The sequence below is a fragment of the Anomaloglossus baeobatrachus genome, chromosome 5 (assembly GCF_048569485.1).
Source record: "Anomaloglossus baeobatrachus isolate aAnoBae1 chromosome 5, aAnoBae1.hap1, whole genome shotgun sequence".
In the NCBI taxonomy this organism is placed as follows: Eukaryota; Metazoa; Chordata; class Amphibia; order Anura; family Aromobatidae; genus Anomaloglossus; species Anomaloglossus baeobatrachus.
Window position 1 is genome coordinate 564,847,577 of NC_134357.1, and position 17,024 is coordinate 564,864,600.

Here is a 17,024-nt window from a genome sequence, read left to right on the forward strand (position 1 = left end):
TGATGATGTCACATGGAGGGGAGGAGTCAGGGGTCACATGATCAGCTCCTCAGTGTATGCAGGAATCTGCTGTGCTGGTTGTCATGGTGCTGGTTGTCATGGTGCTGGATGAGGGGAAGTTTATGTGTGGGGTCAGGAGGGATTTGTGGATGTAGCGGAGCCGTGTGTGTACGTCGTGTAAAGAGCGCAGCCATGTGTGTACGACATGTATGGAGCAGAGCCGTGTGTGTACGAGGTGTACGGAGCGGAGCCGTGTTAGTATGATGTGTACGGAGCACAGCTGTGTGTGTATGATGTGTAGTGAGTGGGGCTGTGAGTGTATGACGTGTGGTGAGTCGGGCCGCGAGTGTATGACGTGTGGTGAGTGGGGCCGCGAGTGTATGACGTGTAGTGAGTGGGGTTGTGAGTGTGCAGTGACCCAGAGTAGACACTACTAGAATGTCCCCTGATGGCCGTGTGTTTCTCTATAATGTTGCGCATTATCTGTGCCTTCTGAAGCCTTGCTCTGAGAGTTGTAGCATCTACACTGACCTCTGCTGGCCGTTCTCAAAACTACCTCTGCCTTATATGGTAAAAGGAAGTGACGCAGCAGTGAGGACATTTCTGGGTCTTTTTCTGACTGGAAAAATAGAGAAAGATGTCTGTGTCTGAGGACCCAGGAGGTGAGGACTGAGTATTGGTGGGAGAGGTGGGCGTACATCCAGTCACTTCTATCCTCTAGTGACGGTGTCTGGTAAGGAGAAGGAAACTCTCTGTGGAAAGGAAAATCCAGGCTGCCATTTATCCTAAATCAAGGTAGGCCCCAAACATAACAAGATCCAGAATGACATTGTGGCACCCCTGAATATATCAGGGTGCCACAGGGAACTGCATCCTTTCACCCAGTGTGCAGGACCTACCCCCCCCCCATGGTTCCAGGTTCCCAGAAATCAGTGTCACTAACATCAGCATTACAAATCCCAATCTACACCTCACATCATGGCCTGTCAGACTCACCAGTGGGTTGGTCAAGCTGGAATAGATCCGCCCACCTAGGGGTCAGGCAGACTGGTGGGAGGAAGGAAAGTCAGTGGAGCGGCAGCCCTCAAAGAGTGAGGAGCTGGAGTGGTAGCTCCCGGGGAGCTAGACTGAGGTTGGGTCGCAGTCCGGGACCAGAGGAGTCGGGGACCGGTGGCAGTGACATTAGGAAAGGGTGCGATGGACATAGTCTAGGAGGACTGTCAGCATCAAAAACTCCAAAAGAACTGACCGGTACTGAGCACGATGGGGTACAGGACCCTAGGTCAGGAACCGATTCAACGTCCTGATAATTAACCTGAGAGGGAGAGTATCTTCACGAACACGATTCAAGGCATCAGCACAACGCAGGGGGTAGGATTCAATCTAAGGGACCACATACAGACAACTAAATTGTGCATGGAGGCGGGCTCCGAATTATCAAGTGACACCGATGGGAGTGGATACTTGAACGGGCTCCCCGCAGTGACTGTGATAAACAGAGACTTTGGTTTACCTGCAATGTGTCTGTCTACTTTATAAACCTCATCCAGCACCACGACTACCGTTGTGAGTACCCTGATCCCCTGCTCTCCCAAATAACCACCAAAAGCCCTGAGCCCGGGGCCATCCGTACCTGTGGAGGGACTAATATCAGGCTGCTTAACTCCATCTGCCCCGGTAATCCTTACAGCAGCGGCGGTACTCCCATTACCGCAACCAACAGGTGGCATCACAAACTTCTCTCCTGTAAATACCCCCTTTATACGGATAAAAGTGTCCACCAAGCCGGGTCTGGACCCCCCTCGAGCCACGATTCCGGATCCGAGTAGCCTGACTAACACCGGGGCGGTACAACACAAACTGCTGAAAGCTAAGACGGTTGTTAGGGTGAACTCTTCACTAGAGACCACTTGTTGCCTACTGCCTGATTCTAATGTGTGTGGATCGAGTGCATACTTGAAAAATAACATCAGACACATAGTCAGATATTCATCTTTCCTTAACAAAAGTCGGCCCAGACTCTGCTTTATTTCAACTGAAGCATGCCCTGATATAACCTTGGAAAGGGACATGTTCGGATGTATTCATTGGTCAGTGGGTTGAACAATGTGTTAGTCCATGAGCTGATTGGTGGGCATCATCGTTGGTGGGTCTTTGACGTCATTGGATGGATTCATGGTAATGCTGATGGGAGGGTCTGTCATCATCTGGTGGATCCATGCTGATGGTAGGGTCTGTGATGTCATCGGTGGCCATCTTAGTTATATCTGAAAACCTGGCTTATGTATAGAGAATCGATTTCATTGAACACACTTCTCACAATCTTCTGCATACAGAGGTTAATTAAGTATTTGATCTAATCGCTCTCCTCAACAGTCCCTCCTAAATACTTTATTAACCTTCTGACCCTAACGAGGTCTCCTTACTCATCAGCTCTAATGCTTTAACTACAACTCTTTTTGTTTTGCTATCCGCTATACAAGAAATGCTAAGCTTTTTCCCTCTTTGGTACAGACTGTTGATCAGAGTCTGATGTACTCACCCTACTCTGACTGTCTAGCTGGGGACTGTGAAAGACTGAAGGGAACCTAGCTGTTCTATATCTACAGAATAACTAACCTCCTGAGATAGGAGAGTGGGAATTGACGTTTCTATTCCTTTCTCGATCATCTTCCATACACAAGAAAAGACACAACAGACAATAACAAATGTTCAAATTTACACACTGATCACATCCCGCACACACAGTTCACAGAGGCATAGGTAACGTCCCAGTCCTTAGAACAGACTATTTAATGCCGAAGAGCTCACTCAGATTTTGAGATCAATCGATCAAAAAGAGTAAGGCAATTGTAAGAATAAGCTTCTTACCGTTTTGCTGCAGCTTTTAGCATTACTGTTTTTGAAAGACTGATTCTCAGTCAACATCTGAGTGCTGTCCGCGTCTTCGAGACTTTTGTACCTGAATACACCTGATTGTATCACAACACTAATGGATCTCTTCTTGTCTCGGGTCCATAATCTATCACCAGGAGGCCTTTAACAAGAGGTCCCTTGCACATGGATTTGATTACCTTCAGTAACACAGAGTAGCACTTTTACAGCTTCAAATACCAACAAATAAGATAAGAAAATACCAGTTACCTACAGGTGTATGTTATCCTTAAAAAGTCACTTAAACCCTTAAAATAATTGGTTGGTTCGGGTCAGATAATGTTTTTCCCACCGTGAGCCCTTATTTGTGTAATGTTCCTGTATCCATTGTTCCCTTATCGTGGTTATTTCCCATGTATCATCCCCAATCCAGAAATTCTCCAATAGGTTTTATGTGAGATAATCCAGCACTATGTATGTTGTGACCCTCATGCTACTGGTACATTGGACTCTTTACAGCGGCTGTTGTCTCCAGCTGAGTTTTCCCTCAAGCTTCATGGAAGTTGCTGTGGTTGGGAAAAGCTGGATCGGTCCATCTGATTCTGACTCAGGGCTTATTCTGACTTGTCTTTTTAGGATCACTCAGTCTCCTGGCTGGAGACCACGTGCTCCTGACACTGATTTAGGATCTGGAATTGGAGGATTCACATGTTTAACACACTATATAGGCACTTGTATAAGGCTCGTACATCACTGGTCAGGATATCACACTGTATCTGAAGTATCTGTGAGAAATATAATCACGTTCCAGGTGCTAAACCAAAAATATCTTATATAAAGATCTAATTATTAAGAAGAAGGAAAATGAACATTTGTTACATGATTTGCCAGCGTCCACCATTGTCCTGTGGATTGTTACATTTTTATGTTATAATCATTAAAATTCCAAACAACATACACTCATGTGAGTAACTATAGACACAATTAAATATTCCAATAAAGGAGGGGGCAGGGATTGGGGCAATAGCCCTAAACTCTCCCTACCTCGCAGCGGAGGTCGGCACCCTATAAGGCGAATTGGCGCCCCCGCTCACCGACGGCTCACCCTCCCTATCCCTGCAGTGTTAAGCTAATACGTGCTGCTAATGTCAGTGAGGGAATATAGAAACCATGACATATAGGGGATAAATACATCAATATGCAATTATATATATCCAATTCATTCCTAAAGATTAAATATTCAAACTCTGTATTTTAAAATAGCTGTTTGGTAGCTTAAGTCAATATGATATAGAAAATTCAAGGACCAAACCCTAAAACAAATTTAATATTTCACATGTTTAACATGTACCCACTGTATAAATATAATAATAATAATAATAATAATAATAATAAGGCCAGGTAAAGTCATGAGGAGATCTTGTCCAATCACAGACCCTTCACAATCCAATTGACAATGACACTCAGGCTAATAAAAATAAACGCAGATTTGTCAAACACTTAGCATGAAAGAAGTCCAACGCGTTTCTCCCCTCTTCACAATGGCAGACAGGGGTTCCTCAGGAGCATCCCCAGGTGAGGACCGTTAGTGTAGCCAGTTTCCTATCCTGTTCAAAATAGCTGCTATTCCCCAGATACTGTAAGAGCTCTATAATGTCCTCTGCTATAGAATATGCACTTTTACTACTTTTAGGAACTCCATTTTTACATACCACCAACATCATGAGTTTTTCAGCAGTAACGTTTTCCATACTGGATATGTTTCAGAGCAGACCTGAAAAGAAATTCACACAACATGCACAAAACTCATATAAACCATGTGTAGGTTTATATGACTAATCTGCAATCACCACAGCAGTAGAGCGGATGAGGGGGGTGTTTCTATGAGGTCTTTACAGTTTTTCTACCTTAATAGGCACACGTTTTACAAGACTGGATGTGTCTGGCCACCTGGGTACTGAAGCAGTGGTGCTGCCCAGATCTTGTAAACCACCACACTTATAACGGTCTTTGTCACGTGTGTTCATAGTTACCTTGGCCATTATTAAGTAGAGCGCTCATGGCAGAGAAAGCTTACTGCCCTTTAGTCACAGACCTTCCTCAGCTGCTCCCTGCGTCTCACACTCCGTTCCTTGCTGAATCGCTTGTTTCTGTAGGGATTTAAAAACACAAATAGTGAACTTTCTGTTCCGGCGCTGAGGATGTAGGACGTGTGATGAGGAGCTCCTGCACCTACAAGAGATCATACTAAGAATCAGGGATGGATCTGTGCCCATCCAACACACCAAAGCCACAGCTGCTGTGGGATAGCTGCCTCTGCAAGAGACTCCCTTTGAAAAAGCTGGGTGAGAGACAGATTGAGGGTCTGGCAGATGCACTGGGGTAGAGACCGGAGGATCCCCTGACCCAGGACTCCTGCTGTGGAGACTCCTGCTGTTATCCCTCGCTCTGGCCAGATTATAGTGAGGAAGACAGAACACAGCAGTGCTGGGCTGGAGTCTGCTATTAAGAGCTGAGGCCAGAGACAGAGACTGAATCAGGGGTAAGTCGGGGTGGTCCACGCTCCCCCCCCTCCCCCGCTCGGGTAGTACAGATCACTGAACTGCTGGTTGAGGTCCCCACTGGTGTCCCTCTGCCCCCATAGACTGTGCTAAGTAGTGCCCTCACCTGTCCTGAAGAGAGTCCTGTGCTGGAGATCTGGATGGCAGAGATAGCTGCGTAGTGAAGTTTTCTGGGCGGGAAACCTCCATTTTTTTTTTTTTTTTTCTCTTTGAAAACTCAGACTGCTGGATCCCCGGGAAGCAGGAAGTGAGACATCTAGTGGGTGAAACAATATAGTGCTGAGGTAACATGTGTGGTGGGGGCTGGTGGGAGGGAGAGCACGCCGGACACGTCAGACGACGGCCGTTTCGCACTTACACAGTGCTTCAGCGTGACCAGCTGAAGCACTGTGTAAGTGCGAAACGGCCGTCGTCTGACGTGTCCGGCGTGCTCTCCCTCCCACCAGCCCCCACCGCACATGTTACCTCTGCGCTTGAAATAAAGCTGCAACCTGCACAGCAACGATTTGGTGAGTGCCGTTTTTTCCTTTCTATATTGGATATAATCTGATCTTCATGCACACGTGCACCCTGGATCAGCTTGGATTCAGCCTGCATGCTTGGACTGTACTAAATGTTCATGGTGGTTGCTGAGTAGTGCCCTGCTTTCCTCTTTTCCACTTTGAAACAATATAGTGCATCTCACACAGAGCCATCTGCAGGATAGTGCCTCCCTCTGGTGGCCATCAAACAGAACTGCATCTTGCAAATTGATTGCTGGCTTCTGAAGCAGCTGAAAGTAAGCCACTCATATACTAAGACCCTCACACTACAATTTATTGTCTCTCCTCGTTAAAGGGACAGTGCTTTTGCAACTTACAGACCTGTAATTTATGGAGCGGTACCTCCTACGTAGTGCACAAAAAATGGACTACTCTCGCGTAAGAGACAGGGCCAGCAGCGAAGGGAAGGAAGAAATGGCACCGAGCCCCCTGGAAGAACAAGCCCCTGTTGATATATCTCAACCGCTTCACAATGCCTTTATGAGTGAATCTGCCGAACACTCTAATGATAGCAACAAAGAAGTTGACACGTACATTCAAACGGTAGACTTTAAAACAATGGCAACAGAGGTTGCAGCTAATATCATGCCAGAGATCCAGAAAACCATAGAGAAAGCTATCCAGAATGCCCTCCACAACTTTCAGTGGCAATTAAACAAACATAAAGGACAGATAGAGGAGTTGGAACAGAGAGTATCGTCCCTGGAAGAAGATAAGAAGCAACTGTCCTCACAGTTAGAGGAAACGGTCGCAGAAACGAAACGCCTCGCGGACAAGGTTGAAGACCTCGAGAATAGGTCCAAGCGGAGCAACCTGAGAATGGTGGGGCTATCTGAAGCGGTTCCCGCAGCCGAACGTCAACGCTTATGGGAAAGAGATCTCCCGGCGGCTCTGGGAATTACTAGAGGCTGTAGAGTCGAAAGGGCACACAGGGTGGGCCCAGACTTGCGCTCCCATGCCCAAAAATCTGGTGATCAGACAAGACCACGGCAAGTGATCATGAAATTTTTGGACTACAACGACAAGTTTGACATAATAAGGGCCTATAGAAAGAGAACCCAACCATTGATCATAAGAGGAATGAAACTTCTTTTGTTCGAGGATTATTCTGCAGATGTGGCCAAGCAAAGAAGAGCTTTCAGCAAAATATGTGTGTCTCTGCATCAAGCAAGGAAGAGCTTCACACTTCAGTACCCAGCATTACTGAGGATTTTCCAAAAAGATTGTGTCAACATTGTCTACAACTCGGCAAGGAACGCCAAAAGAGACATTGAAAAAATACTGCAAACGGCAAAAACTGCAGAGAGAAGAGGAGACCGAGAGGGGGACAACCGAACAATGTCACAGAAATCCCAGAGGTCAACAGGTCGTAATAGGTGAAGCAACCCAGTGATAACTTGTGAATGGTGATGTAGTATATACCCTTACCCACTTTCCCTTAAAACGGTCTGGACTCTTATCCGAGCTGTTTGTGAGATGATACCAAGACAATGAATGAATGAACTTTTTTTTTTGGGAGGAGAGGACGTGGGGGTTGGTGGGGGAGGGTCCAGGAATGGGTTATGTCATGTCATGTGGGGCCTGTCATGCCAGAGGACGCTTGTTCACATCATCTCTATTTCCATCTGGGGATGTGTCCTGTGGTTTGGTGGGGCAGGGGGTGGAGTGGTCTGTTTAGACAAATTGTGAGGGGATAGTTGGGGGATACGGATGTCGTCCTGATTGATATTCCCTACATTTCATGTGGTGCAGGTGAGTTTCTCTAATATGCTTGTGTAATCAACCACTTTCCCAATCTTAGAAAAAAGTGAAGTCCATAGCACTTCTGGTGGTGTGCGCAGTTCAGAACACACCACAGTGCATTTCGAATTTAGAGTTATTGTTTCCCTAGGATATTTTTCCTTGTTGTGTATTTCTTGTTCTTTTTTTTAACACCTTTCTTCTTTCAGGAGTCACAGACTCCGCATGCTGTTTAACCCTTCCACAAGTATCGAGTATCTGATAACAGGTAGTAACCAAAACTAAAGGCCCCTTTACACACTGCAACATCGCAAACGACATCGCTGTAACGTCACCGGTTTTGTGACGTAATAGCGACCTCCCCAGTGACATTGCAGTGTGTGAAACACATCAGCGACCTGGCCCCTGCTGTGAGGTTGCTGATCACTACACATCTCTCAGGACCATTCTTTGGTCCTTTGTTTCCCGCTGTGCAGCATGATCGCTAGAAAGTCTCAGTGTGTAAAGGGGCCTTTACAGCGACTTCGTTAGCGACTTCCCTTTCAAAAAGCTGCTTTACAACATCCCCAATGACTAGCTAGGTCGTTCTGCAGGTCCGTATCGCTGTTGCGTCGTTTTCCAGGTTTGCCTGTTTGACAGCTAACCAGCGACTCACCAGAGACTTTGTAGCGATCCCGGCCAGGTTGGGATCGCTGGTGGGATCGCTAGAAAGTCTCAGTGTGTAAAGGGGCCTTAACAGGGACTTCTATGATTGTTATTTCCTGGAATGTAAAGGGTCTACGATCTCCGAACAAAAGGTCTAAGATACTGAGGCACATTAAACGATTCTCCCCAGACATTGTCCTACTTCAGGAGACTCACTTAAGGGAAGAGGATTTTTTCAAGCTTAATAGATTCTGGGTGGGGACAGTAGTGGGATCGGCAGCACAGGGTAGACATGCATGGGTAGTGATTTTGTTCCACCGCAACTTTGTTTTTAAATTATTGTCTCAGGAGTGGGACGACCAGAGGAGATGGGTACGGGTCACTATAGACCATGGAGGAGAGACCTATTTTATATATAACATTTATGACCCTAACGGTTCAAATTGTCTCTCCAGTAAAGGAGACAAACTCTAGCACAGCGCCACCTATTGGAAGTAGCGATCCTAAAAGTCACAAGTGGATTTTCAACAATCCTTTGCAATATGACTCAGGATATATAAGCCAGATCAGAATCCCAATTTGCAGACACAGTGTTTCGGGGTGCTTGCCCCTCGTCAGTGCAAAGTATGGGGGTGTCTGATCTGGCTCATGAGAAAGCTATGTGGGGACCACGGGGGAACACTATTCTCCTTAAGGAGACTTTGCAAGCCAGTCTGGCTGCCAGGTAACGGTTCAAACAAATCCTTTTTTGAAGATATAGAGAGAAAAATTGTCCTGGATAATTCTCCCTTGATAATTACTGGAGGTGACTTTAATACGGTACATAGGATAGAGGAAGATAGAAGGAGTCAGGGTAGGACCCCCAGAGAGAGGAGAACGCACTCACCTCTCTACTTAATCAGACTGGGCTGAGGGATGTCTGGCGCTGGCTGCATCCTGATGCTAGAGAATTTACTCACTTTTCCCTTGTCCACCAGTCCTGGTCGAGAATTGACTACCTCCTGACCTCTGAGAGTCAATTAAACAGGTTGAAGTCGGTCGAAAGTTTTGATTTGGTTATATCAGATCATGCCCCAGTGAGTATGGAACTGACAAACAGGGTGGTCAGGGGAACAGATTTTATATGGAGGTTTCCAGCCCTCCTGACAGAGGACGAGGGATTCAATGACAAATTGCGCTGCTGGTGGGATGAGTTTGTATCTGACAACAGAGAACACGTAGATGAAACTGTTCTGTTTTGGAACACGGCAAAGACGGTGCTGAGAGGCAGAATTTTAATGTATGTCTCTTCCCTTAAGAAAAAAGTGAAGGAGGGGTATTCTAAATCGAGTGCAAAACTAAGACATGCCTACACAGAGTTCCTGCAGAACCCCTCAACTCAAAACAGGTAACATTGGAAACTGACCAAACAAGAGTTTGAGACGTGGATAGACAGGAGGGAGCAGGTGTATAGATCTAGGCAAGATGTCGAATTGCTTAGATATGGCAACAAAGCGGGTAAGCTTCTGGCGAAATTGGCAAAGGGACGTTTACAAGTATCACCCATAGTCAGAATAAAAGATGGACAAGGAAAGGTAACCTCTGATCCCAAAAAAATAAATTCAACTCTACAAAACTTTTATAAAGATCTATACAAACTCTCACACACAAATACGACAGAGGGTAGAGCCTTCCTCCAAAGCTTATCTCTCTCTAAACTCACGCAGGAGCAGCAGGATGTAATTAATGCAGACATAACTGAAGAAGAGGTGAAACAAACTATAAATCATCTTCAAAATGGAAAGGCACCCGGTCCTGATGGGTATAGTGGGGAATTTTACAAAGCACTCAAGGAACAGGTTTCCCCGGTATTGACTACTTACTACAACAACATTTTGACAACAGGAGATATTCCAGGTAGATCCAAGAGACGTATATCAAAGTAATTCCAAAACATGGCAAAGACCCCTTGGAGGCTGGTTCCTATAGACCTATTTCACTTATTGACTTAGACCAAAAGATTATATCCAAAATAATGGCTGACCGCTTAGCAATGGTGCTTCCCCAACTGGTGAAGCCAGCTCAGGTGGGATTTGTTAAGGGAAGAGCTGCAGTTAAAAACATAAGAAAAGTCTTGACAGTGCTGGACAAGTAGGATGACAGCCGCATTTAGGAGACAGACCAGCCCTCCTAACTCTTGATGCAGAGAAAGCATTTGATAACGTTAGTTGGGAGTGGCTGGGGGCGACGTTGGACTCATTCAATTTAAAAGGCAAATTTAGAACATTTTTGAATGGGGTCTACAATAGTCCTACAGCTAGAGTACACACACCAGGATTCCTCTCTGATTCTTTTCACTTGCACAAGGGGACCAGACAGGGATGTCCAATGTCACCATTGCTGTTCAACCTGGCCATGGAACCCTTTGCTAGATTTATGGAGGAGTCAGATCTATTTGAAGGAATCAGAGTAGGCAAAGATAAAGTTAAGATTGCTCTATTTGCGGATGACGTCAAACTTTTTTTGTCACGACCACTAGAGCAGCTGTGGAGGATCTTTGACTTTATTCAGAAATTCAGTGAATATTCGGGGTACAGGATTAACATCAACAAAAGTGAACTTCTAGAATTAGGAGTCAAAATACCTCAGGAGCAATGGGTCAAGGTAGGTCTGGACCTACGTATCTCAAAGTCATACATAATGTATTTGGGGATAAAGATAGGGAGGAGACCAGATCAACTCCATTCTCTTAACTACACCGCCCTTATAGGTAAAATATTGGGGGAACTACAACGGTGGCATCACTTACCAATATCTCTTTTGGGTAGATGTCACTTGGTTAAAATGGTTAGCTTTGCCAGGCTCCTATACCCCTTGCAAACCCTGCCCTTGATTTTAAAACATTTAGACATAAACAGACTGAAGAAGGCCTTTACATATTTTATTTAGACAGGTAAAAGACCCAGAATAGCACTAGAAAAACTGATGCTACTGAGAAGTGAAGGCGGGGTTAATTTTCCAAATATACGTGCTTATAATATCGCCTCTTTATTTAGACATGTAGTGGACTGGTTACACGACACTAGGTGCTACTCAAACACCCATCTAGAACGACAGTTAGCCGCCCCTTGGGATCTGACCGCTCTTATCCACACTAGACAAGCTAAACTGCCACAGATAGTGAGATCCTCCTTTTTACTAAGGGACACCATAGTATGTTGGAAGATAGTGAGGAAGGCCTTTCAGCTTCCCTTTCTGATTTCCAAACATATGCCAATATTTGGTCACCCCGAGTGAGAAAGGAGTAAAGAAAAGTCAGCAGGAAAAGTTTTTCCGCTGTGGAAAAAATTCATTGGTTTTCATTATAGTCCTCAGGAAATCCTGAAAATAATTAGCCCTTTCCGCCATACAGAATGGTATTGTCTGGAAGACCTGGGAGGGACGTTGGGGGTTTTGGGACCATCGTTAGACACTTAGCATGTACCATATGGAGATGGTAGTCGACACCATAGCAAGAACATAATTGTGGAAGGGCTCACACTCACATTCTTATTCTTTGTTTGTGATACTACCTTTTATTTTTCTTCCTTTACAACTGTAAGTTGCATTGACGAACAAATCAATCTCGTGTATGCTGATGTTTACTATTTGACCATGGAACTGACTGTTTAATTTTTTTTTTTTATGTTTAAAATTTTGAATAAAAAAGATGTTTAAAAAAAACCACAAATAGTGACCAATGTCTCGGTCGTCACAGGAGCCACCAAGGTATGGTACTAGTCTGCATTGGTAAAGGACTCTCAACTCTAGGCCCGTTCACTGCTACTTTGTTGTTTGCACCTGTGTGAGCATCTCCTCTGGCTCCATCAGTCACCGGCTCCTTTGATAACAGGAGAGCCTCCACCTGGGGTCATACGCACTCTACGGTGTTTATAGGTTTATCACGTCACACTAGAAAAGATATGCTGCCTATATCCACATTTGACTATCTTACTCCCTTCCGCTCTACGAACCACAGCAATCTCAAATCTTCATCTCGTTCCCCTATTCCGATGGGAGAGGAGCGAGTGGTTCGATTTTTATTACCTCATGTTGCGTAACCTCAGCATAGCCAGTGCAGAATCAACCAGCATCTTGGTATCTGGATCCATCTACGGAAAAACTCCAAATCTGCATTAGCAATGGAATCATCTCAGACAGGTTCAAAACCTGACAATTCTTGTTACATCAAAGCAATCATGAGATACAGTCTGCTGTATCCTCCATTACAGATAAAAATATAAAGACAACTAAATAGAAAAACTCAATCGATGAACAAATTAAAAACTTAAAAATAGGTGTGACTTTCCATATCATCTTTCCCCCCATTTTGAATCTATACTGCAAAACATAATTAGATTCAAAAAGTGTGTGACACCGGAGCTCTACATTTAGGCATAAAAGTCACATTGTGTAGATTGTACCTAACCGGGAGCACCATAAATAATATGTTATGTATAATTTTATAATGGAAAACCATTTCAATGACTTTTCAACCTTCGCTTGAACCACAGAAATCTGCATTACAATCTTCCTTTCTATAAAAAAAAAAAGCAGATGATTCAATACAATAAATATCAAACACAGAATTCCATAAATCATCCACATACCTTAAACCAAATTATTGTAATTATTAATAAATTAGATTATTAATAAATATTATTATTTCTACTACTATTATTATTATCACCATCATTATTATCAATAATAACAACAATAATAATAACAATGTAACACAACCTCTGGATATAGAGGCGTTCATATTTGCAAAATTGAGGACATTATCAGCATCTCTGTGATACTGTACTATAACTTGAAGGGATAAAATAATCTAGAACAAATAAACTGGCCATGTGGGAACAGATATGAAATAAAAATTAATTTTCCAAACAAATCAAACATAAAATGCTGATTTGCCATAGAAAATTCTTCAGTATTTACGAATAAATCTAAACATGTCCACAATTTAATGTATTTATTTGGGATTAAATTAGTAAATTAAACTATTTTCAATTACTTTTCCACCATAATTTACAATGAATTAAATGTGGAAACCCCCCTTTTTTTTTCCTTCTTCCCTCTTTTGCCCTTTTGATAACAAAACAATAGATAGGACTAACCCCCCTTGTAACCTGAAACTCTAGTGGAAAACATGTATTTTCCTCCTCCCCCTGAAGCCACAAGCAAACAGGTATTTATTTATTTTTTTTCCTCTGCAAGACACAAGTTAAAATCCATCTCTTCCCTTGGATACATTTTTTTAAAACATGCAACTCTCAGAATCCATTCACCTCATTCATAACTGGAGTATGTATTATTTATCATGGCATCTACCACAAAGGTACGTTATTTCAGAATTTTTATCTTAATGCTTTCTTAATCTATCATTTTTAATATTGTAATGGACTTTAACATATTGATTCTCACACTATTCATATTGAAGTCTCACACTGCAAATACTCATTTCATCCAATTGCCTACTTCACCTCAATCCAACATGCACACTGGACCCATCTTCCACAGCCAGCTTCAGCACAACTACCCAATCATTCAATATTTTAGCATTTTAAACTTTTACTAATACTTCATGTGTTATTCAGTCGCTGCAGTTTTGTCAGCTTCACTGAGGCCTATAGAAAAATGGCCCCACAGCACGTGATTTCCTTCTCTTTGTTAGGACTGTAGCATCATGTGGGGGGAGGGGAAACTCTGCCTTTGTCTAAACCATGCCTCGACACCATGTGCTTCGTCCACTATTTTGGCATGTGGCAGGGAAAAGGGAAAACTGACCTCACATCTGCTCCAACTCTCTCTCTCCTATTTACTGTAGTCTGTACTTATATATATATTTATACACACACACACACACACACACATATATATGTCCACGGTCTTAGTCTAATTATAGATAAAACCACTTATTTTTCTGTCTAAGTATATAGTAGTCCACCCAGTCTATTGTTCAAACATTTACAGAGCACATGATCTTCACACATCCCCCGACTCACTTCCTTTTCTTTGTTAAAACCATGCATGCCTTGGCCACCATGTGCTTCGTCCACCATTTTAAAATCTGACCTAAAATGGCTGCCACCAGGAATAGCACATGGTTTATCACAGGATTGCGGCCTAGAGTCCCCACATCCCAACAAAGTCCACTCTCAACCGGATTTTTCCTTTTTCCTTTCCCCTTCTACCCAATTCTCTCTATATAGACACTATATAAACTTTCAGAAACCCTTCCACATGCATAAGCAGCAGATAACAATCCATTGTCTTCCAAAACACCTTTTTTCTTCAAAACAATTTCTTCCACACTGTAACCTCCCCCCTTCTGCCATTCCACATTACTAAGCACAAACAAACAAAAAGTCAGGGGAGATGACTCACAACTGAAACACTAAAGAAAACTTCTAGTTTGCAGAGCACACTTCCAAATCCTTCCTTATACTGCCACGTGGTCCCTGTCTGATTTCTGCATTCCATAATTTACAAAAATACCTCCAGAGATACCCCTGGCTTCAAGGTGTCTATACCAGCCGATTCACGTCCAAGAAAACACTTTTTAATGAGTCAGATTTACGTCCTGCTCTTTATTCTGAACTCTACAAAACACTTCCTCTACCTGGGCTCTATTTGCCTCAATCTAGCCCCGTAGCAGGCCTCTATGTAGCCCTGTACCCAGCTTCTATGTAGCCCTGTACCCGGCCTCTATAACACCCAAGCTCCTGTAATAAGCCCCATTTGGATGTCTTCTACCCATCCTTTTTAATCCAGGCTCCTGTTAACAAGCCTCTCTTGGAGGTCTTGTGACTAGCCTCTCTAACACAGCCTCCCGTTAATAGCCTCTCTTGGAGGTCTTGTAACTAGCCTCACTAAGACAGGCTCCCGTTAACAAGCTTCTCTTGGAGATCTTGTAACTAGCCTCTCTAACCAGCTTTGAGTGCCCGTGGAAAACACGTGCCTAACCTGACCAATTAAAACCTGCGCTATATCAATTTGAGAGCCCGTGGAAAACACGTGCCTAACCTGACCAATTAAAACTGCGCTATATCTCTAGGCCTCTTACCGAGTCATTCACTCTGGGCCTGAAGCCAAAACTCTATTACTACACCTCGAGCCGAGTCATTCACTCTAGGCCTCGAGCCAACAACTCAATTTACTAGGCCCTGTGTCGAGTCATTCACTCTAGATCACGTGCCAAAAACTCAATTTACTAGGCCGAGTCACTCACTCTAGGCCTTGAACCAAAACTCAATTTACTATACCTCGAGCTGAGTCATTCACTCTAGGCCACATGCCACAACTCTATTTAAATCTCCACCAGAACTGCAAACCGTATCACAGGCAACAACCACATACCATATCACATGGAGCGTCCTCCACATTTCCAAACACCGCTCAAAAACCCACTTGCTATCCTAACTACCAGTCAATCTCCCCTGAAGACAAACACACAACAGTCAACTGAATATGTGATGGTTCTTCCGCAGTTAATATGGCCAATAGCCGCGAAACACGATCTGCCGTCAAAACCGATACCCCAAAACACCGGACACGGTCAGGCAATCAGTGCCACCCCCCTTCCCCCGAGACCACGGGAAGACTATAGATTATGAAAAATCAGCAGACTTACCGTGCTCTCGTTAGGAGGTGATCAAATTCCTGGGGTGTCCAGCACATGATGCCATTCCAGTTGCCGGTTCATCTGGATTTCGGGTGTCTTGGTCTATTGGCTCCACATTGGGTGCTGTTTGTTAGGGTGGACTCTTCACCAGAGATCACTTGTTGCCTACTGCCTGACTCTAATGGGTGTGGATCGAGTGCATGCTTGAAAAATGAGATCAGACACATAGTCGGATATTCATCTTTCCTCGACAAAAGTCGGCCCTGACTCTGCTTTATTTCAACTGAAGCATGCCCTGATATAACCTTGGAAAGGGACATGTCCGGATGTGTTCATTGGTCAGTGGGTTGAACAATGTGTTAGTCCATAAGCTGATTGGTAAGCATCATCGTAGGTGGATCTATGACATCATTGGATGGATCCATGGTGATGCTGATGGGAGGGTCTGTCGTCATCTGGTGGATCTATGCTGATGGTATGGTCTGTAATGTCATCGGTGGCCATCTTAGTTATATCTGAAAACCTGGCTTATGTATACAGAATCGATTTAATTGAACACACTTCTCACAATCCTCTGCATACAGAGGTTAATTAAGTATTTGATCTAATGGCTCTCCTCAACATGGTTATAGATGACAAGATGCTAACCTACTCTCAGAGCTTGGATGAGGAAGAGTTAACGGTGCTTTACACGAGACGACGGATCGTGCGATGCATCGTCGGGGTCACGGTTTTCGTGACACACATCCGGCATCATACACGACGTCGTCTCGTGTGAAACCTCTGAGCGACGCAGTATCGCTCACAAATCGTGAGTCGTGTACTCGTCGCTCAGTTTCATATCGTTTATTTTTACTTGTGCCGGTTGTTCATCGTTCCCGTGGCAGCACACGACGCTCCGTGTGACACTCCGGGAGCGATGAACTCTGCTTACCTGCGTCCCACGGCTCCTGCCGGCTATGCAGAAGGAAGGAGGCTCATCTCCGCCCCTCCGCTTCTATTGGCCGGCGGCTGTGT

General features: G+C 44.2%; 1 protein-coding gene across 1 annotated transcript in view; it reads right to left on the reverse strand.

Annotated features, from left to right (window-relative positions):
• Positions 1 to 17,024, reverse strand: part of LOC142313030 (uncharacterized) — a 248,965-nt gene that overhangs the window by 152,740 nt on the left and 79,201 nt on the right.